The 23,406-nt window shown below is 39.8% G+C and overlaps 1 protein-coding gene across 2 annotated transcripts in view; it reads right to left on the reverse strand.

Moving 5' to 3' along the window:
- LOC120957536 (zwei Ig domain protein zig-8-like) overlaps nt 1–23,406 on the reverse strand; it is a 316,504-nt gene that overhangs the window by 12,360 nt on the left and 280,738 nt on the right. The window lies entirely within an intron of this gene.

Genomic DNA, 23,406 nt, shown 5'->3' on the forward strand with positions numbered 1-23,406 from the left:
ACAGCACATGTCTCCATCACCTCGGCAAAAACCTTTCCATCGAAGCCCGAGGCGCAACCTTTGAATGATTTATTGGATCAGCATGTCCAACGGCTGGCACGGTGAATACAACACCAAGCATCCTCTTTTCCTTGCAGTATACACATTTCGCTGATTGTGCAACTGGCTAATGTCACACGCACCTCGTGCAGCAGCGTGCAGCAGTCGCCCTCAGCAATTGTCAAGAGTGAAACAGCCACCAGGCGTCTCCATGTTTCGCGCGGGGAAATAGAATATCATGCATCATGCACACACGGGGTCGTATCGGTTGCACAGTGCCGTGGTGGGTTCTGGCAAAAAAAACGAACCTAACTAGGTGATCATTTATGGTGAGCGTACCTTGTGAACTCAACCTCACAGCGGCCTACCGTTGCACCGTTTTCCGGAAGCGATACCGCGATAGGCTATATTCAAATTTTCACATTTACCCGATGCGTCGGCTATCGCGATGCTAGGTACACTATGTTAATGCGAAAGTAAGCTTCCACGGTGGGTTTTTGTTTTGTTTTTTTTTATCTACTGTCAGTATTGGTTATTGGTTATTGGTCATTCGGTACATGCCAGGGGTCGTTCGGAAGAAATCCACTAACTTTGGAGGCTTCGGCGGTTTGCGACCTGTCGTTTTTCATCAAATTTTACATTCACTGCGGAAACTCATTAGTGGTTAAAGGTTGACCTACATCCTTCACTCACATCCTCGTTTGAACTAACATTAAGGGTCACCGTTTGGAGCCACACATTTTCCCATAGCAGCAGCACTCGCGTGGTTGAGGTTCTTTGGCGCATTTTCAGGCCTTGGCAGGTGCATCTTCCTACAGCAAATGGGAAAGATTTTTTCATCGAACAAACTTTCAACCGACAATTAAAGTCATGCAGCCATAAAAGCATGAGAACAATTAAGTCATCGTTCTCTACTTCAGGAAGGCCCATGATGCAATGTGGGCGCTATTTAGAGATGTCATTAATCGTCTTGGTTTACCTCGCATGGTTTATAGAGTTTGTTAATTGAATTACTAGTAGAATTGGAACTATGGACATTGGTACAGCAAATTGAAATATTTCTAATTATGTTTTTGTTTTGTTCTATCGATTTAAAAATATTACTTTACCCTTTAAACGTCAACAGACATCCAACATGAAAGCCAACACGAAAATGTAACTAGTTATGTATAATAAAAAACCACCGGAATCCTATCGATACTATTCGAAATGCTTTCATTTTGAGAGTTCGACTTATTTCGCTGATAAATAAAATAAAAAAACTCAATTCAGTCTCATGCCAAAGACATGCATTTTGAAAAATTCTACAAAAAATGCTTTTACTCAGCCGCATTACCTTGAATAATTTATTTGAGCATGAGGATCGTTAACAAAGTGGCTGCAAATTTAATTAAGCCTTCTGTATGAGTTAACCACTTTCTTTCACTCGTTCGTTCTTCTTGTTGCGGGTCATTGCAAGTATTCTGCCAAACATAGTAAGTCTCGTGTATAGCGTAAGAGAGTTTGCTGACTTTGGTTTAGTAAGTTTTTTGCTAAATTTTTATTTGGGAGAATAACTAATCCCATGATCTTCTTTGAACATCGTTTTTGCTGTCCCATCTGCTGCTGTTTGACGTTATTCTTGCGTTTGGCTGGATTTCTAGAAGCTGATAGATAAAAAAATCCTTTGATCTGCTCTTAAATATCGAAGCGTAGAAAAAAGGGGTGATACCACAGGTTTACTTGTTATTCTTCTACTTTCAGCACTCTAACGTGCACTTCTTTTTCTGGTTCGTTCGTATTCGTTTGTTGCTTTTCCATAAGCAACGGTGTGCTTGAACGAGTAGAGAAGAGCAACTCAAAAAAGCTTGTGCTTCATTGTATGTGTTCGTCTGTGTGCTGCTGATGCAGAATAAAATTGAAGGATGATTATCGTAGCCAGATGCACAGCACAGTCAAGAATCTCTGCCGCACCGGTATGGACTGCCTCCGGGCCGAAATCCAAGCCATCGCTTATGCACAACACGCACCGTTCAAAGTATCTAGAGAACAGCAGCACTTTTTTGATTATTGAAATGTGTTGGAGGCTACGTTGTTAATTGAATTAAAGCAAGCGCAAGCATAACTTGCATACACTATTCGGGCAGCATTGTTGATCGTATGCTTATAGCCACCAAGTATGTGGAAAGGGATGCGTACCATCATCTGTGTTTAAATATTTACTTCCACAGATAACCAAATACTGCTTTCAGACAATTTCATTCCAGCAAGGTTGTCACGCAAGTATGCCGCTGAAGTTGAGAAAAACTGCAGAGAAAGGCACTGGGAATGATTCGTAAACTACCAGGGCAGAATCAGGAATGGAATGCAACGGTGGAATGTTAATTAGTTCTGCCGTATCACTAACATTAACAAAGTTCTCTCAACGCTGTTTCGTTGCGTTCGATTCGCTTGTCATGAATATTTTAAGCATGTTGATAAGCTATGGGACTATATGTCTGCCATCTACCAACCCAAAAGTGTTATCTAGTTGAAGTTTTATCTTCCAACTTGTTGGGTATAGTTGGACTCGGAAAGGTATCTAGAAGATTCGAATTGATGTTTGCCAACACCTGCTAAACATTCATCTGGTGAAATTGATAATGAGACAAGTAACAGGAACGCTTACGAATAGTTTGCCTGTACAATGTGTTTTTTTTTTTTGAGACAGTTTTTCCTTGATGTACTTTATTACACCTTGAAATTTCTTGATTTCCAAGAAAGAAAAAAAATTGTCACAATAGAAAAACTTTGATAAAAGTAATTCCTTGTTGATCTTGCCACTGAATTCACCGTAGGAACGAGTCTATTCTCTTACTGGTTTCACGTAAATGACAGAATCTTTCCTTTTCGTTTTGGATCAGGACTTCAGCTTTGGATAGCCAAATATAGTACCGAATCAAGGCTGAAAGTCCAATCATTTCAATACGCCTGACCTACCAATTTGGTGTTCATGCAGTTTGAATCGCAATGTACCTTCCAGGAAGCGTTGGTCTTCCAAATAATACTTGAGGATTTCACATGACTTTTAATAATTAGTTTTTTTTTGCTGTAACTAAAGATATTATTCCTTTTTGTTGCAGGCTACAGGGAATTTGGCTGGAAAGAATAACTTGAGTAGCTATAGTAGAGTTTTGCAGACTACGTTTATGTATCACGCTCAGCTTTAGAGCATCACCTAGTCCAAAACCTTCGTTGTCGCTTCCAGAGTAGATATATGGCTTCATAATCTGCGCACCATTGTACCTACGTTTGCTGACGGGTAGTGCTGTTTACGTGTATTGTTACATAAAAGCTAATACATGAATGGGATTGAAAATTTTATTGTTAGCTCTGACCTGACGAATAATTTTTGGAATTTATCCAAAATATCCAATATCCAACAAAATAACTGCCATTATACCATTGCTCGATCCTGTCAACGACATGCATACAGCGGCATGATAAGGCAGCCTAGAATATCTTTCTTCAAAGATCAAAGAATCATTTTCACTTACATATATTTCGTATAATTTTTTTATCAGTACTATTATTCCTACAAACTATTGACATCTGCTCCTGTTAACAGAATCTGAGAATGTAGCCATAATGCAACTGAAAAAGCTAAAAAGGAATGATTTTTCGTACAATGCTCAAAGGTAAACATTATTCACGCGTGACTCTTTTTTTGATTTAGTACTTTTGCTACTTGTAAAGGTTATACGAACTATAGATAGCCTGATCACAAGATAAAAAAATTGGAATTTTATTCGGAATGAAAAAAAAATTCCAACAAACTGAAAAGAACAACGTATCATCCCCAAAATCCAATTTACACAGAATGCTTCAACTGTAATCCGATAATGGCACACCTTCCAAGATACAGATTATCTCGTCTCGAATATTGATTTAACTGTTTCCAAATCTTCCTCCCTCGGTGATGATGACATGAAAATCCCCCAGATGACACAGTTCAATCGAAACGGAACATAACAAACAAAATGACATTGGATACATCGGTCGAATATTGACACTTGAAATGTAGCTTAGATAAATTGAATCCTTTACTTTGTGTTTGAGATCGACGAAATTTAGTAGACTCCTCCTACAGCGATTGCCTTCGCTGCGTATTGGAATGATTGAAGGTGTTTGTCTGAATGTTGCAAATACAAGAGTTTTGTAGTCAATTTTCCCCATGAATAAAAGGCAATCGTAGGTGTCTTGAAAACAAAAATTTGAATCGCAATGCTGAGAGGTGTCAAAGGAGTTTTGCAATCGTCGCTATTTCAAGCTTTCACTTTCTTCAACATAATGTACGTTAAGCGTTGTATTTCCCTTGAACATATCACCTCAAAGACCCAATCATGACGCTCGAAACTCGCAATCTCCTTGTCGGAACCTACAGATATACTCGATAAGAGAAGGATCGCGAAGATCTGAGAACAGACGATGTTCAATCATGCAAAATCACATTTTATCCACCAGCAGCACAAATCACATTTTACCCACCGGCAGCACAAAACCCTTTTCACTCGGTGTGATACTAACCAGTGCGTGATCATAAATTTCACCACCACTGCGTGCGCACTTAGATAAATGACCTCCGACAGCAGCGCAAGATGGCACCATAAACCACCCGCCGATAGGATCCAATCGATCTGGGGTGATAGTGTATCGCGTACGAGTGAAGGTCACTGTCAAATCGCTTTACTCACTTCACACAGCCTCCAACGATCGAATGACCGTCCGCGGGAAACACTGCCGTTGTAAGAACTCGTCGACCTTTTTTCCCGATATTCTCGAACATGATTAATGTACCGTTGGAAATGGCAAAATTATGTGCCGGCCGACGCTACTTTATCACCAACAATATTGATCAACGTAATGGTGCACGACAGGAAACGCCGTCACCATGAAAGTTGAGCTTGAAGTGAGTGATTACGAATGAAAAGAACGAACGAACGAGCAAAGCAAACAGAGGGAAGAAAAACGTTCCTGCAGCGTCAGCCGTGAGTGCAGAGAATACTGGGAAGTTTGTTTGCTATGTTTCAGTGATGGTGAAAATCTATCGCAAAGAATAATACGTGAAAGCCGTTCCAAGTCGCCGCCATTGCAATGATGGTATTTCTCTTCAAGAAATTGCTCGCATCGTTGGCTTTTTGAAAGAGAAACACACATAAAAACAAACCACCAAGGACAAAACACACTGGGCCTCATCGCGAACGAAAGTCGATAACGGAGTGGATAATTTAGCCGATCGGTTAGCAAAATTCCAATGTTATCCAATTGCGTTTTCTCAATCAGAATCTTCGCTAACCGATCGGTTTAGCAGTGGAGTGGAATGGTGTTTGCCGCCATAGCAACGTGGTTAAAAAGTCGAGCAGTGGGATATGCAGTTGAAAACTTCATATACAAAAAACCATTTCAGTCGGTTAGCCATATCAACTGCTCCACCCCAGTTGATATAACAGTGGAAAACTAAATAATATTTAAAACCATGTTTAACAGCTTGCAGAAAAGGATGTTTTATCGCTGTTTGAGTTATTTAAGATGTTTTATCACTCGATTTAGCTAAAATATTATTTTTTAGAAAATATAAATTTACCTGTTTTTTTTAATAAATAATCAAAACACATAAATTTAGGTTTATAACAGGTATCTAGTTTTTATAGTTCAAGCTAAGAAATAAGAAACCAAAAAAAATCCTTTTCTGCTAATCCTTCTCTTTTATCCAACCTTATGTTATGGCCTTATGGCATGTTAGAATCAGTTCCGACACGTAAATGCAACGAGATTGGGAAGACCAGTATTATCACTAGGTACAAGAAATTATAAGCAACTCATATCCGTTGGAGCGGCGAGTTCCGGTCGGAATCGTTTGCGTTGTTTTGCACCTATCGAAGGTGTTGTGCCTACTTGTACCTTCCGGACTATCCCCAAAAACTCAGGGTCGCTTATGGAAGGGTACAGCCCGGGAGTGTTCGGATTGACACACACATCGCTATGTTCCACGCCTCGTGACAAACCTGTCACCCAATGAATTTTTTTGTTCATCCATTTAAACGAATATGTACACTTGAAAAGCTTCTCTTCTGTATCACATACATTACAATTTTAACGTAGTTCTTTTATTTTTATGAAATGGCTTGGCTTTGAATCAAATACACTTTAATTTTTTTCTTGGGGGAGTGGGGGGTATTGTTCGGAATCCCTCATATATGGGCCCTTGTAGTCTTTGAGTCTCTTCGTCCATGGAGCCTCTATCGTTCATGGAGGTCCACGATGAGACTACTGTACACACCATATATGCTGGACTTTATATCCACGGAGCCTCCTGCGGCCAATCAGTCCGCTTACGGCTAAATCCGCAATTGCGGAGAGGGCGTAGTAGGTTTAAATTTAAGTGGCCAGATGACTTGGAGGCGTCAGTCATTAAGGCCAGGATAATGGACTGGCGAGGGCGAGAGAACATGAGCGGTTTCGGACACCCCTTATTGCACGGAATAAGTGTACCGCGTTGTTTCAATATATTTTTGCACGAGGGCGTAAAATACGGACGTTCACGGATCCAACGTTCGCGGTGGCTGGAGTTGATGGACGCACATGGTATATGGCACAGGACAAGCGTCAGTGAAGGTGGCAAGCTCAGAAAGGATTCAAACCTCGTCCTCCAGTTCATACGCTTTTGTTTCATCTAGACTTGTTCAGGCAAACACCCGTTTTACACTTTTCCCGGATCGTTTGAACAGGCCTACAGTCGGTACTGTCTAAGGCCACTTCTGGTGTGGATTCTTCACTAGATGGTCCGTAAATAAGCAAAATTTACTATTTTATTCATTCCGCAAAACAACACCTCTAAATGTAAACAAAAGTGTGATTGACAGATAGGCAAAATCAATGGCTACTCGAATCGGAAAGAGTTATCCACCGGTGGAGAAATTATCCACCGGTGGAGAAAATTATCCACCGGTGGAAAATAAATTCCACCGGTGGATTCGAGCAAATTAACCGATCGGATAAATTTTATCGACTTTCGTTCGCGATGAGGCCCACTGTCTGATAAGTTTTCCGACCGTTAAAAGGGTTGCTGCTCGAGTATTGGGTTTCTTTGACCAATCTGATCACTCCACTTAAGTTTCAAGTTGAGCTTAAAGTTGGCTTATAGATGAGTTTTTTAGTGTTTACGCAAGAGTCTTGAAGATGGATTTTTTAAGGTAATACAGGGTTTCCCACGATTTATTGATTGATTTCCATCAATTTTTGGGGGGTTCCCATTTTTTTGGTGCGTTTCCACGATTGTTTGGTCGTTTCTCAGAATTTTTTGGTCCAATTATTGATATCCAAGTATTGATATCCAATCCGAAAATTCCAATAAATAATGGAAATGGATCTAAAATCTATGGAATACGATCAAAAATTCATGGTAACTGACCAATAAATCGTTGGAAACCCTGTAATAGATTATCTGAAATTATATTTATTAAACATTTTAAGTTAACATCTCCTCATAAAGCCTGGAAAAGATATTAAAAATGATGAAAGTAAAATCATTACCAGTTGAAAATAATATATAAAATCAACTTTTCTCTGATGGAACTTCTTTTTTCGAAGATTATATGACAATCTAAATCTTTTTGCGTTTGAGTTTCATTTATTTACAAATATGACACGTTTGATACAACCAAGTAATATACCAGATTCTGCATACTTATATTTATCTACATGTATATCAAACTTCCCGTAAAAGTTGCTCCGGTACTGGGAAGGCCGTCCGTTTTACGGTAGCTCATAAATTCAAAGCTTATTGCAACAGAATTCATGTTTCATGGTTCGCCTATTCAATAGCCTAACATTCGGTTTTCGGACCCTCGAACACAGTCGATCGTCTGGCCTGGACTTTTACCAACCTTGGTCGTCCAGAGCGATATGAGGAAAAGAGGCTCAGAAATGAATTATCTCTTTCCAGTGAACAATTAATTTACTTTTGCGGTCATAAAACTGCATACAGTGCCACACACTTAACCGACCAATAAGTCGTTTAACCCGGTAACGTAATGTGTGAACTATCGGTCAGAAGGGAAAGCATGAGTTTGTGCTCGTGTATGGTTTGAGAACAGATTTTGGTGGGCACAAGAAAGAGCCAGCCGAAAATTATTCTTATTGGTTCATGATATCATTGAGCAGTACCTTCACATAAACAAGGGACGGTGTTTCTGGGAAGTAGCAACTTTTAACCCCTTTCCCGAGAATATTGTTCACCCGCTTAGACCTTTTTTTCAACCGAATTCGATAATTTACTCACCCATTTGGCCTATATCATGCAAAAAGTATTGTAGCTGCTAGTATGAAAAAAAATCCCGATAACACACACACATACAAGAGCTTCTCATGCAAGATTCGCGCACAAAACGCGTCCATCATCTACGAGAGCAAGAGCACAAAACTACACACACTCCAGTCCTATGGTTGAGTCAGTTTGGAACTAGACGTTGGGAAGAAGCGATTCGGTTACAAATCAGCTTTAATGAATTTTACCCAACACACGTTGCATAAATTACCATTCACGCAGCACATGCTCGTGGACATGCAGACCACTAACAAAAGCAGCAGGAAACGATAGAAACGAGAGACACCAACATTCCTAAGTGTGCTTCAACACTGTAAGAAAATTAAGCGCAATGCTTTCGAGTATAAGTATGTGTGTATTTTAGGATTTTGTCTAACACATATGAAATATTCATATAATGTCAGAATGGATGGAAATAATGCTCAATTTAGAAGTACGTTTGTCAGGCGTAGTTTTGCAGATGAAGATAGCAAATTAATGAAGCAAAAGCATTTCAAGGGAATGTCAGCAGACTTTCCGGATTCTTGATAATATAACTGCAAAGCTTTATCCTATTTATGATCAGTAATATCACGAAAACTTATTTTGAAAAAATCATCAATCAAATCATCATGAATAATGAATCAAATAAATAAATAGATAATATCCAATTGTAAATCAGTTGAATGATTTAGGATTCTAGGGATGTTATTGATGTAATAATGCTAACAGATTAAAATCAAACTATCCTTTTGAATTCCATAAACGATTGTGGCAATATTTTCTGATAGTTCCTTTTACAGCTTGCGAGGGCAAACATGTGTGTTATCTTCGATGCCATTAATTAATTGAATCGTAACAGTTAAATTACATTCATTTTGCAATTAAGTTGAACATATACAATGCTCATGTTAATGTAAGTACTTTTTGAATATCCATTCTGATCATCTCTGCACTATATTTTGTTGTGTGCTCGAAGTTCATTATGATACCACGCTTGTAACATTGTAAGAGAAATTAAGTACTTAATGCGATCGTTACAATAAAATTTCACGCACAGAGATAGAGCACATTGCTCGTTTTTGAACACAATATTCGAAGACATCCTCTCTTCTGTATTGCTAGATTTGGTTTGCGATAAGCCATTCCACATCTGCGACTTTAGTTCAAATGCAATTCAAATTGATAGCTCACAGCTACATTGAAACCATTTGTGACTTCCGGGATATTCTAAACCTGATTGGATTCAATGTAAGCGAAACTACACACCACAAGCCATCAACTACTCCAATGATCATCATTTCCAGCAGTGGTAATATTGTTTAACGATAGCAAAAGTAGAACAGGCTGTTTGTTGAAATTATGTCCGTTCGGTGCAAACCCCATCTAGACAGAAAACGACCGAAGGTTTTCATGCAAAATCTGAAACTTACTCTCTGTGTATCTCGATGCATTGGTTGCGCTTTGATTAGATACAAATGCCATAAATCTCTTTACAAGATGGTCGAGCTGGCATCAGCAACATGAGCACAGTTGACATTGTTTGTAAGAGCTACACCATTGGCATTAGTCCAATCCTTAAAAACATTGCTGTTGTTGGGATCTGTTTTACACAACTGATAAAATGTTAAATGACAGTTTACTAAAAGTAAACAAACAATACTGTTGCAGTGTAAGATACTTTTTATCGGCTTTTAAACAAGTACATTTAGGGACTGTTGTTTAAATCAATCACAAAAGCAATGAAGTGAGAGGATACAGGGTTTCCCACGATTTATTGGTCAGTTCCCATGATTTTTTGGTGCGTTCCCACGATTTTTTGGTTGTATCCCATAGATTTTTGGTTCGATCCTATAATTTATTGGTATTTTCCGATTGGATATCAATACAATTAGACCAAAAAATTCTGGGAAACGACCAAAAAATCGTGGGAACGCACCAAAAAAATATGGGAATCCACCAAAAATTGATGGGAACCAACCAATATATCGTGGGAAACCCTGTAATACAAATCCATAATCTACAATAATGCAGACTAGTCTATACCTTCTACGAAAATGTCCCACACTCTTCCACTCATATCACTCCACACCGATGAATTGATGGTTTTTTTTATCCCAGGCTTTCCTTGCTACATATCACAGCTAGCCTATGAAATCAAAAACCACGCAGATTGAAAATAAATCTAGTTCACATCAAAAAGCAGTTCCAAAAACTCTGTGCAAGTTCAACACGTCGGCAGGAAACATTTCCACTTTGCACCCAGTGTTGTCTCTATTAAACAACAAATCCGAAATCACCAAATCACCAAATCCTCCCCGCATGTTCAAATTGGTGTTTTCTATTTCCGTTTTTCCTAATTCTAAGAATATTTTCTTTGTCAAATTCCTTTTCTCACTCGTGTCGCCCCAAACCGTGCTTTAATTGGCTGACATTGTGCGGTATGTCGCTGTTACCCGACCAGCTCCGTCACCTATTTGTGGCCATTCATCTTTCTCAAGCAGCTTGGGGTGTAGGACGATGGAGACGACGACGATGGATCGAGAGGCTGCTTCTATGTCTTTGGCTGTGTGTCATGATTAGCGTCATTTATGGCTGGAATAAGCTTCAAGGTTCCGTCCAAGACGCGACGTCTACTGCCTGTGTCTCCGAATAAAACTCCGTCTCAAGTTCCCATAGTGCCATGACTGGATCTCAACATCCCAACCGAATATCCAAACATGAATTGAATAACTTTGCTCGGATCATCAAATAGCTCTGTATCAATTTCATTCGTATGTTCCTTCTCGATAGAGATATTTAAGACCTTCACTATTCACAGAATCCAGACACGTCAGTATCGAATATATTTCTAGATTTGGTTGTAATAAGGCAAAGTCAGCAAACAGCTTCAACAAAGCTTGGAAAATCATTATCTCGCACGCAACACTTTTGGCTTCAGAAAAGTTTCTCTGAGTAAGCTGGCACAACATCTCAAAGAAATAAGGCATGACATCAGCCCAACAGAACAGTCATGGTCGGTTACTTCGAGTGGATCGATTTTCTCTCGACTAAATGCAATCCAATCGCATTGGCTGCTCCACTTCCAGAGTCAACTAGTTCCCCTTCGCTTCACCTGACCTCTCTCTGCAACGAACCAAAGTCGTATTTCAAGTGTTGAAAGTCGCATAAACGGTGAGATTTACGGGATGCACCAGCAAACAGGCAAGCTGGAAAAGGAAACGGTTGTGGTCCTCTTTCCAATCGCTTCTCAGCACAGCTTAACGAACCAACGCAGTCACGAGATCGGTGAACACGTTGAAATAATAGCATTGCCGATGATATTTCTACCTTCCGGAGACGTTTAATATCCACAAGCATCATGCTGTCTGCTGCTTTTCTTGATATTTTCAGCCACTTTCGGTCCATTCCAGTGGGCCTTGTAAATCTATTCCCTGCGCAATCTGGAGCAGTTGGAGGAACGAAGAAGCGAAGTGAAACATCCCGGAGGTACATAGATTGCATTTCGCTGAAATATGGCCTCCAGTGAATGGGGTTGTGCCATTCTGTGAGCAGCAATTTCCTATTTTTGGAACGGTTTGCTATTTCAATATTAACGATGCTTTTCATGAAATCGTCTATGCGAGGTGCAAATCATAAACGGCTGTCAGCGAATTTATAACTGAACGTTGAAGGCCTATAGGGGTTACTATCAAATGTTATATTTAAGTAAAGTCAACTAAATTATTTCAAAGCCATAGAAAAAGACTTCAACATGACGTATGGCACATATTTGTCATTAGGTACAAATATACAAACAAAAATGAGCAATTGAATATCTATAGACTAGATCTGATTCATCCATTTCATCTACACTACAATCGCTCGAAAATCATATTGCGTTAGCTCTACTACCCACCAATATTCATAATGACTCGATGTAAAGAAGCATGTTTGCAATAACAAATCCAATTACGCGAAGTTTATTCGTTGCAATTTCGAGAAATCGAGATTTTGTGGCTCTATATGTAAATTTTCCCACCAATTGCAATCCCTCGTTGCTTAAATTCCCGTTCATGCTATCCAATCGATCACTTCGGATTTGTTATTGATCAATTTTGAACGCCGCGTGGTGCAGGGCCTCCATTTTATCAATATGATGCAACGAGTTTACCATATTATCCATCCCTGGACCTTACATCCTGGTTCATATTGTCGGAAACCATGCTCATGATTCAGCAAACGGAAATGCACCGACAAACGCATCAGCTTACGCCCCCCTTACTGGATGACGTTGATGTACCTCCTGCCAGGACAGTCCGAGGCTACGATGCGATAGAATTGTAGTATCCACCAGTGCATCTGTCAAGGAGGTTGTTTTCGCCTGTATAAGCACTGGCAATAGACACAGAGTTAGGAAGGGTGGCGTAAACAGTGTGCTGTGCATATTCTTCCCCGGATGCACCCATATTGTACACGGATATGCAAATGCAACGAGAATACACGGGGGCCCAATTCGGTATGAATATGGTTGAAGTGGGCTCAGCAGGGTTGCGTCGAGCGTCAGTTGTAGAGAGACTCGTTCTATGCTGTTAGCCGGAAGTGGGAAACGTTACCGCACCTCGGTGCATCTGCTGCTCAACGGTCATTAATAATCTCCTTGTACGCGGCACTCCCTTCTTTGTTCCTCCTAGATTTCCGCCATTACATCCGGATCGTTTTGCGTTATGGATCGGTATGAGTGTGTTTCTGCTCCTTAAACTCCGTGCTATTGTTGATGTGCCTCTTCTAGCTACATCTTTTTGTGGGTAGAATTGAAAAGCTTGTCCCTCAGTGCTGCTCCTCTTGCTCCAAACACAATCAGTTTAGATCATATTTTCTCAATTTAATTTTTCTTTAAGCGTACTCCTTATGTAAAAGTGTGTGTGTATGTATGAAAAAATGTGTATATGCTTGGGCACTCCCAACAAAAGCGATCGCGCTCTTACATCACGCAACCGGGACAAAAGAAGCACATCGAGCCAGTAACGGTCAGCTACTGGAATAAATTTCAATTTTCAATTCTTATATTACATTTTCCCCTTTTTCTTAGCTACTTGCAGAAAAGCACCACAGAGGGTGATTATAGAAATGGGAGAGAATGGAACCAGTTGGTCATTTAAATAATATGCACGGTTTAGCATTTTTGAAAGCCGAGCAAAGGTAGAAAGAAAGCATGGAAACAGCTCAGAAACCTGATACTCTTCCACTTTATCATTCCCAAAATGCAAGAAAAGGATCACCTATTGTTATCACAAATGTGTAAAATATTCTAACAAAAGCATGAATTTCAAATAAAAACTGACTTGCCCTTTAGGATACATCCTACGCAACGGTAAGCACGCGAAATGGCAATCGCGTGAGGTACAATAAACGGAATACTTATAATCGGTTACCAGCATCGTTAGATATCGTGTTTATCCGGTGGAAATGCTCACAAAAATGGTAAGATGCCTTAAGAGTGCCGCTAATGGTCGCCGACGGGAATATTTGGGGCATAATTAATTGTTTTGATCCCTTTCATCGTCTATTTTCGAGCACAGTTGTAAGATGGAGAGCGTTTAAAAACAAGGTGAGCGCATATTATAACATTTTCATTCCATTCTATGATGGAGTTTTTACCTGAAGATCGAATAATTAGTTTGAACATCATAGTAGAAAAATTATTTCGCAAAATTTTGAGTTACGAAATACTCTTAATCACAAGAAACACATCTAAGGATATAAAACAAAAGCAAACGCTTGAAAGCACACTGGAGCAAAGTACACATTAGCTCATCTCTAATGGCTCCGGTCCCTGGTGAGACAGTCTCTCTGGCGTGTTCTGGGATCAAGGTGAATGTCAAACGACTGGAGCCGGCTTGTCTAAGCTGTCCTGTTTAATTTTTATTTCAGGACGTTTAGTTTTCTTTTGTTTTTATTCTTTTGCTTTTTATATGTTTGAGGGTGCGGAGTTTTGCTGCTTTCATCTACCGAGAAATACGATTAATCTTTGCCTTGCTACTAGAATGTTTAAGCAGGCTCCTCTCCATGTGAAGCGCACTAGAGATACTTTTAGTGACAGAGAGAAAGAGATCAAAGGGAAAGAAAGAAAAAGATGGAGATATATAATGAGGTAGTGACATACGTTGACGTCATTCGGTAGGCCAAACATGCTTATTATATTTCTTCAGCATAGGGGAAAATATTTGGCGCATATCGCATCGCATTCAAGCACCACTAGGCAGTAGGTAAAATTATGGCTTAGTCTCAGTTTCAGTTGCCTGTTCAACCATCACTGCGTACATCAAATACAAGCGGGCTAGAAGCTGTATGTTTATCTTCTACTCGAAGTGAACCTGCGCGAAATTGCATTCGTAGCTGATCATACAAAAAAAAAACACCGATATTACGATCGAAAATTGGTACAACTTGGTAATGTTCATCTATGGGTGACTTATAACTCGAACAAAGATTCACATTTCTACTATCGCTACACGTCTGAATGATGAATCTTGTTCCGCGCTCTCTCGCATACTCCAACGCATCCTCACACAACCTAAAACGAAGACTTATCGAACACTCTTTTAGCTCTAACTGCACTGAGCGAACATGCGAGCAATATATTTATACAACAGCGAGTTGCAATTGCATCAACAATATTCTCTTACACACCGGCTGCAATAAGTAATCAGATACCAACGATCCGAGCAACCATGACAGGGGAAATAAATGTGGAAGCATCGACGGTCCTCCTATTCTCGTCGTACATCAGAGGACGCTAGCTTATCGTCCAGAAGTATCGAGTTCTCAACACCTTCCTCTGGCGTTTCTTTTCCCTCCTCATGAAAAGTGAATGAGAGCTGCAGAAAAAAACATAGTCACAAAGCCAGAACATGCTACACGTGGTAAACTGGAGTCGAAACTAGACCACTGAACCTTGTACCCACCGTCGTCCCGAAGCGTCTTCTTTCCACGTGATATCGAATGAATAATGTACGGCTATTTATCAGCCTCAGGGGGCAGCAAGAGCATACGAAGCACACACACAGGGAGAATTATTGCAGCTCAGGTCAACCATAACCACCTCGTACGTTTTACCAGTCGAACGTTGCAATGAAGTGCAATAAAAACACTACGACAATGAAACAAAAATCAGCCAGCAACAACTAAACTGCATCCGGATAAGAATGAAGAATGAATGAAACAGAAGCTGGAAGTTGGTATAGGTGGCGGCGTGTTTCGACTTCGGGAGAATTTAATGGCCTCCTAGTTTTTCTTCGTGTTTGCATTAATTACGCTAGTGGTCAGTAGTCAAGTAATCGCTCTTCTTGGCCGTTGTGATCGTGCTTGAAGCTCACCGTGTTCTGTTGCACCGGAACAAATCCTTGAGGCATTGACATTGTGTCCCGAGTTCAATACAGGTGGCCGCTTTTTTATAGGTATCCTGTGAGCTGATTTATGTCGATACTGGTGACCTGAATTGTTGTTCAGAATAAAAATTTCGGGACAGGCGGACCCAACGCAAACCAAATCTGTCTTGTTACTTGGTTGGAGGTCACCTGTACACATCTAGGAAATAAATCCAGACACTAAAACTCTTGTCTGAACCTGTTGGTACATGAATTATGCACGTGATTCAGTGTGTAGTAAAGGGTCTTAGCTACTCACACAAGAAAAGGATAGTCATCAAGGATAGGCATTGAAATTTATTGATACAAATATTGAACTTCATTGTGTTTTTTTCCCGGAAAGCGATGGATAGCCTCTATCGCCAAGAAGACAACTAACAACTTTTGTCCGAGTGGAGAACCTTAGCAACTCTATTATTGGTGCCCGTCTGATGCAATATATGCATCAGATGATAAAGTCTGGATCACTGGAATCAAACACTCTTGACAGTAGAATGGGCTATGGAAACCCTCTTTTGCCTTTCCACATGGTTTAAAGGGTCCTTCTGAGAACCTTACGCTTATTTGAGGCTAACAGGATTTTGCAGGAAAATGGTGGTATATGCATTTTTTTTTTAATTTTGAAATGCATGACCTGAATGGTCATTAAGGTTTTTTCATTCCGTCGAACTAAATACGTTCTTGCAATCCAGATAGTAAAAGTCAAGCGAAAATTTCTTGCTCAATGATTTAAAAAAAATGGAGGAAGTAGCTAATTCAACAGCATTTCTTAATGAGCAGGCTTAGTTTCTAAAGTCATTGATGTGTCGATAGGGCTTAAATGTTGTCTTAACACTCTAATGCTCAGCGTTGATTTTACATATTTCTTTTTCACAATTTCCCCCAAGGAGCGGTCGGTAAACTGCAAAACTACCTTGGGAAAAATGGCTCTCACCTGGAGAAAAGTAGGAAACGAAAGCAACGACACGTTTCATAACAGCATTTTATGAGACATTCCACACGCCAGCTGTTTTTAGGTAGCCGTCTCAAAGGCTTTTGCGTGTCCTTGCCATAATCCTTGCCTGTCGGCACAAAACGGAAACCAAGTGCTTACTAGTGACTCACACCGGCCCGTGGTTCATTATTCGGGCTCGTGCGTAGAATTTTGTTACTACCTTCGGGCTAATCCTGTCCTCGAGCTAAATGCGAAATGTACGCACTGTGCGATAGCTGCCGGATGCTTTATGGTCCCAGCCCATTGCTCGTGCCAAGCGTTTGCCAAAACGAAACTGTGAGGAATAACTGAAAAAGACCACAGCTTTACCTCAGAATCGAAAGACGCACGTGAGGACTTGTTGGGGCAGATCGGTATCGTAAATTTGACACCTTCTTTTCTCGCGCGAGACAAAACAAGCGCCAGTGACCCCCGCACCAAAATCGCTTGTGTTCATGGTTTATGTACACCGAAGTGTGTGGCATGCAAATTTTGCTCTTACCCACACACATTCACATGCCAGCACCAACATTCAAACATTATGCTTCCTGCGGGAGTCGTTGGATGAGGTGTTTGGTGAGATTGTTTTGTTTTGCTTTCCCTTCTTTGCGTTCGTGCGTACGTGTGTTTGCTTGCTTGCTGAACATCATTTGCCATTGCTGTCAGCAATCTATTGAAGTAACCGAAGCAATGGCTGGTTGTGGTCGAAAACAACACCGAACGAGCCTAACAAAAAGAGCCACAACATGTTGACACTTTCCATCCCACACATGCTGGCCGCGCTCTTGCTATATTACTACTTCAAGCTTTTACATGCCACACGACTATCATTTTCCGAGTTACACTCTCAAGAGATGATTAAGAAGATGGGTAGCAAACACAAAAAACAACATTCACTCATGTGGAAAAGTTAGTCAAATAGATGACTAACTTTCGCATTGAAAATAAAACAAGTACACTAAAGCATTCTCTACAGCCCTTCAGTCAGACAAAAAATGCATATGAAAAGGGGAAATACTCAGTAAACTGAGCAGATAGGCATACATTAGCTTTAATTTATCTCAGATAAAACATTCCATTCCGCAGCACCACCCAACGTCAATTGAAAACTTCTCAGGAACGAGGTGCTTTTGTTCTTCCATTTCCATTGAGTGGAACCCCCTTCCCTAAGGTCCAGAGCGACGAGAGAAGAGACGAAAGAATCCGGCTCTGGAACAAAGAATGAAACTGAGTCAAGCGTGCAGGGTTGGAATAATTTCTTGGGAAAACTTTTAATCGTTTCCTTGTCTTTGAACCGGCAACGGTAGGGACTCGTCGCCCGAGACAATGCGCTTGCAAGTATTTAACAGTACCTCTTTTTTGCTATTGTTACCCCAATGGAAGGTTACCACACCGCACGGAAATCCTTCCTTCCTTCGTGGAGGTTCATTAAGACAGACTTTAAAGGTAGGTCCGTTTTTTGTGCGGTTTTTGTGGTAGAACCTGCATACCAGAGGTGTATTCTTCCGTCACACTAAGGATGTTACATATACGTTCTAAGAAAAAGGAAGCTTTGGTAATTTGTTGATTAATTATGTTTTGTTTAGGCTTTATATTCATATTTTTTACGACCAACAATATCAAAATACTGTGCCATACTCTTGACTTTCCCCAAATAATCCGATCGTAAACAACAGAGACTTGTGTTTACCGCAACAACCGCAGAACAAGAGCGAAGCAGTGAAGCAACATGACATGATAGTTTATCGTTTGGCAAATTGTACATCAACCCGCGGGCTTTATGCCGTGGTAAACTGTTTTAAGTTCCAAACCACATTTCTAGCGTTCAGCGAATTCTAGCATCAACAGTAACGAAAGCCTGCAAAGTTTCTACCAAAAGTTTTTGTACAACAGCACTGGAAACTTCGTACTCATATGCACCGGCGCATTATATTATAAAACTTTGCATTTTTCGAACCACCGGGAGCATGGGAATGGGATGTAGCAACACATTTCATGAGAAGGAGTTCACCCGAACTAGAAAGAAATTGGTTCAAAAAGATGACCAACAAGTGTGTTTGGTGTTTGAATTTCTTAAAGCAAAAGTAAATCCTCGTTCCTCTGGTTGCTTTGAGCTTTGTTTGCTGACTTTACGCGTTGCGGTAGTTGGGATGTGATCAAGGAACGACTCGGGCAACAGAATGATCTTCCTTGTGGGATTGCATCGGGTCAATAGGTGGGTAGTGGATTGTACGCGTTTCTCGATTGTTAACATATAAGAATGAAAAACGGCTACAGATTCTTATTGAGATGATATTGTTTTTCTAGAGATGACTGAATAAGGATTTAAGTTTAAAAACATAAATAAATTTCACCATTATTGGTATTAAACACTATTTATTAATTTTCTTAACCACAAAGTAACTTAGATTACCATTTTCGATGACATCCATTTCCTTCTACTGCTCATAATCCATTATCCATTATTTTGCGCTGACAGTCAGTCTTGGCAGCAAACAACTACCGGGAAAACTTTTCCATTCATTTCTGCGTGCTTTGTTTCCACAATCACTGCTACTGGGAAGCCTTGGTGGTGTCTGAAATCCATTATTATGGACAATCACGATGAGTAAATTAACATTGTCGATACTTTTTCGCACCACGACAGCTGACTCCCAGTGTCCATCCTGTCTGGTTCGCATTCCGCTGAGCATTCATCGTGTAGCAGAGCATTATTTACAAACTTACAAAACATTCGTCAAGTGTTTCATATTTCATTCTTTTGCTCTCAAAGTTCGGCTTCCATTTCTATCGTAGCGGCCTTTTTCGTAAAAGAAACTTCAGTCAAAAGCCGCATTCTGAAATTGCATGTCTACTTCTTGTTGTTCTCAGACGTTGTGTTGAGAATGGTTTTCCCATCAGCAGACAACACTGAAATTGAAATGCTAATGGTTGCAAGAGTGGGCGCTGAAAGGCAAGCAACAGTATGCTAGACAACAAAAACAATACTTTTTTTTGTTTCTAGTCATTCTTTTTATCTTATCTATCTCTCTCGGTGTTTTCTCGCTTTTACCGGGCGGGAAGAAATTTCATCCGAAATCAAACTCATCTGTACGCAGCAGACAATGGAGAATGAGCGGTGATGAAATTCTTCTCGTCCAAGTGCTTTACGCGTGACTTTTTTCTTGTTTTTTTATTGAATCGATTAAAAATGGGATTTAAAAAAGTTCTTCTTTTTTGGAGGCCATTGCACTCATTTTAAAGATAGATTTTAGAGAAGATTGGATCTTAAAGGAATAATTGGATAGGTTTTTCAAAGGTCAAGTGATTTATGCTCTTGGTACTACCAAGTCGAGAGACTCATTCACGAGAATCAAAAACGCTTCAATCCCAAAATAGAACGAAAATTACTCGAGAGCATGCACATTTCTCAAGCGATTTCATAATTTTTAAAACTAGTATCTTGTAAAATAAAGATTACATTGTTTTTCCAAAAAGATTGACCATGAATTTCACAGTATTTAGGTCAGACAGGTTTTTTGCACAGGGAAAAATGTAACCACGCTTTTGATTAATATCGAGCATTGATAATGTTAATGGTTTGAATATCGTTCCAAAACTACTACTTACAACGTCCTGCACTAGAAATGAATCTTAATTACACAACCATGTTTTATTCTCGCCATTCCATATGAAATGAGCGTTATTATGGATGCATTTTTCCTCATTTCGGTCTTTTGTTTTACAACTACAACTTTGAGAGCAACAAAACTTGCTGCCTCCATGCAGAAAGTGGTTTCAATTGTTTCTACACTCCACTTTCCTGCATTGCGTTGAGCTGCATGTTGTTCCAATTTACAGAACATAATGCATACAACCTCTACAAATACCCCATTTATTGTCGTTTTGTCTGGGCCATACCAAACCAATTTTGCTCTGCATGTGTTCGTGAGCCTGCATAGTCCTAAAATAACAAACGTACAATAGCGATCACTTTAAAACGATTGCTGCAGTTGCAGCCTCACACGTTTTAAAGCACTTAAACTGCTCGATGAAAAGGCTGCAACTCACGGCATGTATTTTGTTCTATAGCGCCAATGTCGGGCAAGTCTGTGGATATTTGTGGTTGGTCAATTTGCCGTCGCTTGGAACGAAACTAAATTGCTGATGCCTAGTGGCGCAAAGTGGAAGCAATTTCAGATATGAGCTTCAAAAATGCTTAGATAGTGAAAAAGTTATGATGCGACGCAGCTGGTACGATTAAGAAGAATGGTCATGATTTACAAATTTTTGTGCTTTTTGATGATGTAGATAATACCAAAGAATTGCAATATTTTAGAGGAGTTTCCCACGTTTTCAAATCATTTTCAAATGCAATTTTCGTTATTTCAGTTTAATTATTATATCTACAATCAGCTTCATGCTGAAATTTATCAAACCATAATATGAATAATTTATGGCGTTGTAAAACACACGAAGCACACAAAGCTTCCTCCATTGCGCATACACTTCACATAGGAGCAGTTAATTATTCACTTGTTTGTGCTTGCCTAATTAATTCCACTGCAATTTGCTTTACTCAACATCGTTTAAAAAACAAACAAACATAAACTCCCGACACTAAAAGTTGATCGCTCAAGTTAAACTTCAGGCACTACTAAAAATGCGCAGTTTTGGAGGTTAAGGCACAAACGCAGAGAAAGGCATAATAACCACAAAAAAAACGAACACTACTACCGAAAAACTGCCTAACGCTCAATTACCATAGAAGCGAAAAATAAAAACGCTGCAGAATTAATTTGCGTTTTTGACTGTGCTTTTATATGCCGAACTTTTCCCGTACGTTGAATTTGGTGCATGGTTCGTTTTGCGTTGAGCTCTGGAATTTGTTTTTGCAATTATGACCACTTAGGCAAACTAAACAAACAAACAAGCTGGACGGAGTTTGTTGCCAACGAATCAACCTTTTGTTCACTTGCTTTTAAATCGCTTTGTAAATAAGCGGTAGTTTACAACAGTTTAACAAGATTATCGTTTTATTAAATGAGAAAGCGTTGGTAGTGGAAAATATAATTTTGTCGGTCAAACTTGTGAAGGGTTTTTTTTTATCTGAACATTTAATTATTCAACAAGGTTAATTGAGTAAATGAGTCAACAAAGAAGAAGCTTAAATTAGAGTAAAACAGCACAGGTTGAAAGTAAATAATTTAATCTGCTCTTTAGCTCGTTAATTACCGTTGTTTCTTTGGATAATTATCATCGGATCATGAAATCAATCCCAGCTGCGGTAGCAGGTGCTAATCCTTCTTACTTATCCTAATCTCTCATCGCCTCAAATTAATGAACACTTTGCACCGATCGGATAAAGCGTTGGCTTGAGCCATAACAACCCAATTCCACTCAGTTTCTTTCGATTTGTCACAGACACCTGCATAATGGTTCGATTTAACGCTTTGAAGAAGCCATAAATCTTCACAACAATTAGTGGAGCAATCTGATTAATGAAGAGTTTTAATAAATAATTAACAGGCCAATAGAGGCGAACCAACTGCTTACCGATAATCGGGTGATGGTCGTTCTTTGATGGTTGAGACTGATAACAATGAACAGTGTTCCTTTCCCTTCTTTTCAATTTCCTTCTGGCTTTGATTTTGAGACTCAAGAGCTTACTTAATGTTTAAAAGGGATGTTGATAACCATAAAACGTTTTGAAGAAACTTAATACTCAAAATGATTCAAACCACTTGTCTGTTTGGAATTGAGCAAAGTCTTTACCAGCATTGCTTGAAACACGAATACGAGCAAAGGCATTTAAGAAACAAAACAGCAAACAACAAACAGTCAAAACATAAAAACAGTCAAAATCATGATTCCCCATTGGTGGGAAATGTGCACATTCAGGAACACAGACTCCTCAAAATCAATTTCTCTGCCTTGAGCAGAAACAACGACAAAACCACCTCACAGATCTTAACATTCTCACAAGCGGCAAACCCTTGTCGACACGTTGGCGAAACATGCTCCCAACAAGTGGACTCAAAACGAAGAAATCCTTTTTATCGATTTTCACACAGCGGCTGTTAGATGTATTTTTTTCAACCGCTTATCCTCTGTGAACCGTTAGCCTACATGCACACTGATACAAGCGTTTGTGGTTGGATCTCGAGTTTTCACTCAACACTAGCGCTCAACGTTTTGGATGAATATACTCTCATCCACAGACGTCCTACGACTCGTTTTACGTGAACCTTACGCTGGTGTCGGTTTTTTTCATGCCTCATATCTGCATACCCAGCTAGCTCGTAACAGCTGCCGATCCGCTCGCCGTTCGTCAGTGACACATTTTTGCAAAAGAGGCACAAAATTTGATCAACACCAGTCGAAACCGTTAAGCCAACCGCTAATCTCATTCGCAAAACGCGTTGCCCGGTATCGTTTCGAGCATGTTCGGAATGTCATTCATCAACAGAGAGGTCTAAAATATGTCGCCAGCTATGTGCACCGTTGGTGCGACGAATAGACCCGTCAAAACGTAACGACCACAGTTTATGCGTCCGGTCACGGAAACGTATCGGAAAGGCATGAACACTCGTTTCATCCATGAGCAGGCTTACAGCATTTTTCTTTTTTTTAGCCTTTTTGTTTCCGTTTTGAAGTTTTATTCTCTTTGCGATTTTGTGCAA

The sequence above is a fragment of the Anopheles coluzzii genome, chromosome 3 (genome assembly GCF_943734685.1).
Source record: "Anopheles coluzzii chromosome 3, AcolN3, whole genome shotgun sequence".
In the NCBI taxonomy this organism is placed as follows: Eukaryota; Metazoa; Arthropoda; class Insecta; order Diptera; family Culicidae; genus Anopheles; species Anopheles coluzzii.